The sequence below is a fragment of the Loxodonta africana genome, chromosome 10 (assembly GCF_030014295.1).
Source record: "Loxodonta africana isolate mLoxAfr1 chromosome 10, mLoxAfr1.hap2, whole genome shotgun sequence".
NCBI classification, from domain to species: Eukaryota; Metazoa; Chordata; class Mammalia; order Proboscidea; family Elephantidae; genus Loxodonta; species Loxodonta africana.
Window position 1 is genome coordinate 26,231,283 of NC_087351.1, and position 6,784 is coordinate 26,238,066.

Sequence of the window (6,784 nt, forward strand, 5' to 3'; positions counted from 1 at the left end):
GCCATGAGTTGGAATTGACTCAGTGGTAATGGGTTCTTGGTCTGGATTGAGTAATCAGTTGTGAACATGTCTCAGCTGTAGTATGTCACCCCATAGATTGCCAGGCTGGGTTTCTTCTTTTTCACCAAATCATATGCTTTCTTCCTAAAACTGTACTCTTCATCCCTCCTAAAAAGCAGCCCATTTTCCTTTGTAAGTTACATGTGTGGCTGCTGTGCTCCACTACTGAACCATCCAAACAAAGAGAGCATACTTACATTGATCTCTTAAGTGCTCAAGACATATTTGAGAAACATTTGGGAGGGAAAATCAACAGGATTTGGTAATTAGTTGCACATAGGAGGTAACAGAATTAGAAGGTGCCTTGAATGACTGTCAAGTTTCTGGCTTTAGTAAATGCTGAATGGATTGATGAATGGAGAGAAGAACCATTCACCAAGAAGCAAGTACAGAGGAGGAGCACTTAGGAAGAAAAAGATGGAATAAGGAGAAGGACTGAGCAGAATGTCAATTATAGGGTTGAAAATATACAACAGAGTAAATGAGTGGAGAGGCTTACATTTAGAACGGACCCTAAAGGATGATAGGGATATGAGGCAAGGTGGGATTACTGGGCCCCAAGGTGGGATTAGTAGCCCTGCTGACAATTTGGTCAGAGTCACACAAGATTCTACCCAATGATGTTCAGATTGGAAACTCAGCAATGGCAATGTTCAGAAACTCAGGTTTTTGATGACAGGATAGCAAGTCTGAAACTCATTTATCCATTCATTCATTTAATAAATGCCTACTGGACACCAGAAACTGAGTCAACTGAGAATATAAAGATGAATTTAACAGCATCCGTGAATTAAAGGAGCTTTCAGCCTAGACAGAAAAACATAAACATACAATTTAGTCATTACGTCACATGCCCCAGTGGATATATTATAACATGCTGTGGAAAATACCACCCGAATGAACCTCAGTGGTCTGGGGTGCAGGCTTCAAACCTGTAGATGTCTGGCAACAGAGTGGTTCAATTCTGCCTTTCAGGCAACTAGTATCCTGCTTTTTAGGAGCCCTGGTGGTGCAGTGTTAAAGAGCTCGGCTGCTAACCAAAAGGTTGGCAGTTCAAATCCACAAGCTGCTCCTTGGAAACTCTATGGGGCAGTTCTACTCTGTCTTGTAGGGTCTCTATGCGTTGGAACCGAATCGACAGAACCTAACAACATGGAAATATAGAGAGAATTCATCTTATATGTAGTAGGGTTTTGTCTGACTAGCTTCAGTATATTATAGGTATCAAAAGCATATCTATCATATTCATCATCAAAAACTAGGGCATGCTACGCTGACTAACCATTAAATATTCTAATAATCTTAAATTTATTTTATAGGTCAAGCATAAATCTATCACGAGGGGTTGATTCAATTTATAGAATAAAAGACAATGCAGTGATTGAATTAATGGTGTAGAGCCATGTATTTTTACATGGAGAGAAGTCTAAAAAGTATTAAGTTAAAAAAAAAAAGGTTATAAAACAAAGTATTTTGAAGATCTCTTTTTAACGTTTTTTAAAGAATAGAGGAACGCAATACTCCAAAGAGTTAAAATTGTCTTCTCTGGAAAGTGAGATAATTCCTCATTTTTCTTTGTCTGTTTCCATATTTTTTATGTGCTTAATAATTAAAAACAGATATTCTATTTTAGAAAAGTAAATTTTTAAATACTGTGGTGTAAATAAACTAAAATCACAAAGCATAAGCACTTCAGATTATTTGAAATTTTGTGAGAAATAAAGTATTTTTTTTTTATCATGTGCAATATCTGGATAGCACAAGAATGATTACATGTAAGTAACCAAACTATGTATTCTGCAAGAAATTGTTTCAAGTGACATTTATGATAAAATTATTTAAAACACCATATTTGTTTAGGGTTGCAGAGGTTCAGTTGATAAATTAGAGGGGTTTAAAATAAAAGCTTGAAGTAAAGCAAATTCAAGGAATGTTCTGTGGTAACTATTAGCTCTCTACTCTCCAGGAAAATATTACTACAAACTTTCATTTTGGCTTCTGAGTTAAGACTTATAATTCACTGACATGTTACAAGAGAAAATTATTCTGATGTGAACTAGACACAGAAACAAGTGTATAATGGACATTCACAGTTCAGGTTAACTGAGAAGTATGTCAAATACTTTCCATTGGGTGAGAGATGTCAGAACATAGTCATTTCAGTCCTAATAAAAAGCAACTTGGACTAAAAGTGGGCCTATTAAAATAAATAACTATGGGTGTGAAAAAGAAACACAAACTGATAGTCACTTGGCTGCCCTTCAAAGAGGTGAGAGGGTGATGTTTCTGAGTTTTTGAAATTTCAAAGAGGAAAATTTTTTTTTTAATCTAGCACATTGATAAAGTCCATAAAATACAAAGCTTCTATTGCTACGAACCCAATTTTATTGAAATTTAGAATCACTAATACCACTGATTGGTGGCTTTTAAGGAAGAGTTCGGAGTCAGTGGGTACCTTATTCCAAACTAATTCCCAAATGGCCAACATAGGTGCCATGCATAGGTTTCCTACAGGTTTCTCAGGAAGCAAAACAACTTGTATAATGCTGTTCTCTGTCTTCTCTGCAGCTCTGGGATTCATGAACAATTCGGTGAAAAGCACTGTGACGGAGTTTGTCCTCCTAGGCTTCCCTGGTGGCCAGGAGATGCAAATTTTCCTCTTCTCATTGTTCTTTGGGGTCTACATATTTACCATGATGGGAAATGGCACCATTGTCTGTGCTGTGAGGTGGGACCAACGACTCCACACACCAATGTATATTCTCCTGGGGAACTTTGCTTTCCTTGAAATCTGGTACATTACCTCCACTGTGCCCAATATGCTGGCCAATTTCCTCTCAGAAACAAAAACCATCTCTTTTGTTGGCTGTTTCCTGCAGTTCTATTTTTTTACTTCCCTTGCTACAACTGAAACATATCTCCTCTGTGTCATGGCATATGATCGGTACCTCGCCATCTGCCGCCCATTGCACTACCCAACCATCATGACCCTACGACTCTGCTATCTCTGGATGTTTCTTTGCTGGGTGTTTGGGTTCCTTAGTTACTGAGTCTCCACAATGCAACTCTCCCAATTGTCTTTCTGTGGGCCCAACATCATTGATCACTTTATGTGTGACATGGACCCACTGATGTCTCTGTCCTGTGCTCCAGCTCCTATCACTGAGATTGTCTTCTATATCCTGAGCTCCCTCATTATCATCCTCACCCTTCTATACATCCTTGGCTCTTATATCCTTTTACTGATAGCTGTATTAAGAGTCCCTTCAGCAGCTGGCCGACGAAAAGCTTTTTCCACCTGTGGATCGCATCTGACAGTGGTGTGTTTATTCTTTGGGGCCCTCTTGGCAATGTATGTGAGCCCCACATCTGAAAACCCAGCTGAACTTCAGAAGATTATTACTTTGTTCTATTCTGTGGTCACTCCCTTCTTAAATCCTCTGATTTACAGCTTACGTAACAAAGAAATGAAGGCCGCATTGAAGAAAGTCTTGAGGATAGAACGAGCATAATCTATGTGAGACCAAGCACACCACTGTCCACACGAAAAGGATCACTTAAGAAAGACTTGATTTCAGCTGCCGATGCACACTTTAAAGAAGACATTTTCTCAGTGGGGCCCTTCATCGATTTAATCTTCAGCTAACCAGGAAGAGCTGTATTATAATTAACTTAATTGTAACAACTATATTTTCAACATGGGTAATCCTGGTAGATATAAGGTCATTACATCTGTGGTATTTCTCAATGTTTTAGGTTTGATTACTGGAGGGGTTGGGTGTAGAAGGTCAGAGAGCTGTTATCCCAGGTGGATCATCATTGGTGTACTTGAGGCATTTCTGAACATAGTCTAATATTTTACAAAGTGAATACGGAATAAATTTTAATGCCTAATGACTACAGAACTAAAGGACTTAGTAACAGAACAACTTTCTAATTTCCTTGGTTCTTGATGGTTGAGAGTCTTCCACACTAGGGACAAACCGAAAGTTTCATGCTTAAGTAAGTAGTAAAGGTTTTGACATTAGATAAAGTAGTAGTCATTCTTTCACTGGGCAACAAATACTACTGGGCAACTACTATGTCCAGACACTCGTCTAAGCACTAGAGAGACACTACACCCAAAATGGCCAAAAACTACTACCCACATGGAATTTACATTCTAGTTGGGGAAAGAAAAACAGTAAATAAGTAAAATATATAGCATGTCAGAGAGAGAGGTAAGTGCTATGGAGAAAGGGGAAAGAGGGCAGGGAGCATAGGAGAGAAGGTTGAAATTTTAAATAGGGTGGTCAGGAAAGGCCACCCTGAGAAGTCAAGATTTAAGCAAAAACTTGAAGGAGGTGAGGGAGGGAGCCATGTAGACAGCTGAGGAAAGAGTATTTCCTGCATGCAGGAGAGTAAGTTCTCTACAAAATTCTGAGGCAGGAGTGTATTCAAGTAACACCAAGGAAGATGGTTTCACAGTAGAGAGAATAAGGGAAGGACTAATGGAGATCAAGTCAGAGAGTGACCAGGGAAGCAAATTGTTCAGAACCTTATAAGTCATTTTAAGAACTTTTATTTCTGCATGAGATGAGAAGCCTTTGGAAAGTTTTCAGTAAAGGAGTAATATAATGGTATTTACATTACAAATGTTCAACTCCTTGGATGTTTTGTTCATAGTAGACTGCAGGTTGGAGGTTATGTGAGATTGAACCTGAGATGAAACCCATGTAGGATCTTAAGGACCCCATTATACTATTATTTCTACTGTAAAAATGACTAAGCCCTAATGTCCTGCTAGCAAGATTACACAAAATAGCAACTTTCATTGATAATGAACATGATGTAATAATTTTACAATTTGAATCATTCTAGTTTGAGTCAACTAAAACTGCCCCATGAAATGGTGTTATTATGAAGGACTACAAAAGGAAAATTGGTATGAACAAAGCCTGCATGTACATATGGCTCACATTCTACTCCTTAATACCTAAGCAATACATTTGATTGAAGATCCTCTCCTTCATGATTTTCATCTTTTTTTTTACATCATGTGATCCACATACATAAAGGTTTCTGATTATGATGAATTGTACTGTTGAAACATCCTAGATAACTCTAACTGGTAACTTGTTGCTGTTGAGTTGATACAACTCATGGCGACTCCATGCATTACACAGTAGAAATCCTCCATAGGGTTTTCTTAGCTGCAATCTATAGGTAAGCAGTTCATCAGACCTTTCCTCCATGGTTCTGATAGTGGGTGTGAACCACCAAACTTTAGGTTAGTATAAAAAACAAAAGCCCAAACCCATTGCTGTCGAGTTGATTCCAACTCATAGCCAGAGCAGAACTGCCCTATAGGGCTTTCAGGGAGTGGCTGGTGGACTGCAACTGCCAACCTTTTGGTTAGCAGCTGAGTTCTTAACCACTGCTCCATAGTAGCCAATCACAAACTGCTTGCACCACCCAGGGATCCAGGACTCTGACCTAGAAGTTGAGTAATTTTTCCTGAACACTATGCCTGCTTTTCAAGAAACTGTCAGCTAATGGAGGGTGAAGCCAGGCAGAGTAGCTTAGGCTAAAGCATCACCTTAAATGTAAAAGTGAGATATAAACTTATAATACAGTTGATTTTGCTTTTTTCCAAAAAAAAAAAAAAAACTCTGTGTTAGAACAGTAGTTTGAATAGCATTTAAATAGCAATACAGTAAGTGAAGAAGTTCTACCCTGTGATTCTACATGTCTTGCATATCTATGTCCTGCATAAAAATGACAAAAGAGGGGGAGAGAGCCCACTCAGCAAAATTGTGATACTTTGGAAATGTTTTCTTTAGTATATCCAGCATCTCTCCCTCATTCTATTCTTTTCTTTTTAAAATACATGTACTTTATAATAGTCAATAAGTAGAAAATTCAGATTATTTTACTCTAAATCACTTTTATCCTTTCCCCTCCCCCCCCCATTGTACCATGTAGGGAGTCGCTTTGTTGTACAAATGGTTAACACACTTGTTTGGAGGTCAACTGCTGTGGAAAATGGTATGGTGCTTCCTTAAAAGACTAGAAATAGAAATACCATACAATCCAGCAATCCCATTCCTAGGAATATATCCTAGAGAATATAAGAGCCATCACGCAAATAGGCATATGCATACCCATGTTCATTGCATCATGATTCGCAATAGCAAAATGATGGAAACAACTTAACGCCCATCAATAGATGAACGGATAAACAAATGATAGTACATATATAAAACAGAACACTATACAATGATAAACAACAATGAATCTGTGAAATATCTCACAACATGGACAAATCTGGAGAGTACTATGCTCAGTGAAATAAGTCAATCACAGAAGGACAAATAGTGTATGAGACCACTATCATAAAACCTCAGGAAAGGTTTACACACAGAAAAAAACAATCTTTGATGGTTAAGAGGAAGGGGAGGGTTGGGGATGGAAAATAACTAACTAGATAGTTGTTGTTGGGTGCGTTCCAGTCAGTTCCAACTCACAGCAACCCTATGCACCACACTGCCCAGCCCTGCGCCATGCTCACAATCTTTGTTATGCTTGAGGCCATTGTTGCAGCCACTGTGTCACTCCATCTTGTTGGGGGTCTTCCTCTTTTCCGCTGACTCTCTACTTTACCAAGAATAGTGTCCTTCTCCAGGGACTGACCCCTCCTGACAACATGTTCAAAGTATGTAAGACACTGTCACACCATGCTTGC

General features: G+C 38.6%; 1 non-coding gene and 1 pseudogene across 1 annotated transcript; both read left to right on the forward strand.

The window, feature by feature from the left end:
- The first annotated feature begins 951 nt into the window (after positions 1 to 951).
- TRNASTOP-UCA (transfer RNA opal suppressor (anticodon UCA)) lies at positions 952 to 1,038 on the forward strand. Its single transcript has one exon. It is a non-coding gene; the product is annotated as a tRNA-Sec (tRNA).
- Positions 1,039 to 1,899: 861 nt separating this feature from the next.
- Positions 1,900 to 3,652, forward strand: LOC100664127 (olfactory receptor 11H4-like; annotated as a pseudogene).
- The last annotated feature ends 3,132 nt before the right edge of the window (positions 3,653 to 6,784 follow it).